This window comes from Atta cephalotes (genome assembly GCF_000143395.1).
Source record: "Atta cephalotes unplaced genomic scaffold scaffold00030, whole genome shotgun sequence".
Lineage (NCBI taxonomy): Eukaryota > Metazoa > Arthropoda > Insecta > Hymenoptera > Formicidae > Atta > Atta cephalotes.
This window is the reverse complement of record NW_012130094.1, coordinates 3,560,674-3,561,770: the sequence shown is the minus strand read 5'-3', so window position 1 is coordinate 3,561,770 and position 1,097 is coordinate 3,560,674.

Here is a 1,097-nt window from a genome sequence, read left to right as displayed (position 1 = left end):
AGTTCTACATTGAATATATACATCTTTCAATGCCTTATGTTTTATTCACAAAAGAAATGTACATTTAAATAATATCTATTATGCGAAATATGATGCAGTCTTCAGCTAGAATTGAAGGTAGTTTGAAAATTTAACGTTAAACACTTTCGATCTAGAAAAAAAAATACGTATACACAAAAGGTAAACGATACTCATAACAAAACGCAACATGAAACAAAGTAAAACATGCAATCGATGATTAACGTGCTCGCTCACGCGAATCTCTCTTCTCCTGCACCGTAAAACACATACATATGTATGTGCGAAATATTTATCGCGCAGATTAGGGATTGCTCGAAGGTTTTTCGGTCTTATCTTTCGCCGAGTTCTTATGGCATTGTGCCGTTTGCGAACTCATCAGCGTGATGTACGAGTAAGTGTAGAAAATCGTGCCGCGCTACTTCGAAATAGGTTCCTGATGTCTCTCTCACTGCACGAACACACATATACCAATCCCGGTCCTTCCATCTTTCTTCCGATGCTTTCCTCCCGTTAATGCTCTCTTCGCGATAGTTCGTTCGCTCGAAATCGCTATCATCTACGGAAAGGCGTTTATTTCGCGCCGCTCTAATCTTATCTCGCGCGAAAGAAACTGCCATTCTTTTTCACCTCATTGGCTTTCGCTGTTAATCATTTTTTTTTTTCATACGATTCGGATTGTTCATCATTTCGCGAGCGAATTTAATTGGACACCACAGATTTTTCTATCTAATTAATTTCATGGAAAAACTCTATTAGCTAAATGAGGAAACATCTATAAAATCCTTAAGAATCATGGAATAGTAGAAATTATTTATGTTCATGCTCGTCTATTTTCGGTGAACGAAGAAAATTAACGATTTCTTTCTTCTCTTAAATTATTTAAGTCTTTCTTGTAGAAGCCCACGTTCATATACTAACTAGCATTTATAAACACTTCGACATTTACATCACGACTAATTACCTTAAAATTATTATCAGCGCGATGTTAGATCGTAGAATGTATATAAAGAAACGCCAACGAAGAATTTCATTGTGTAAAACGCGGCGAGAAAAAATCCGCGCGAATATGTCTTCGA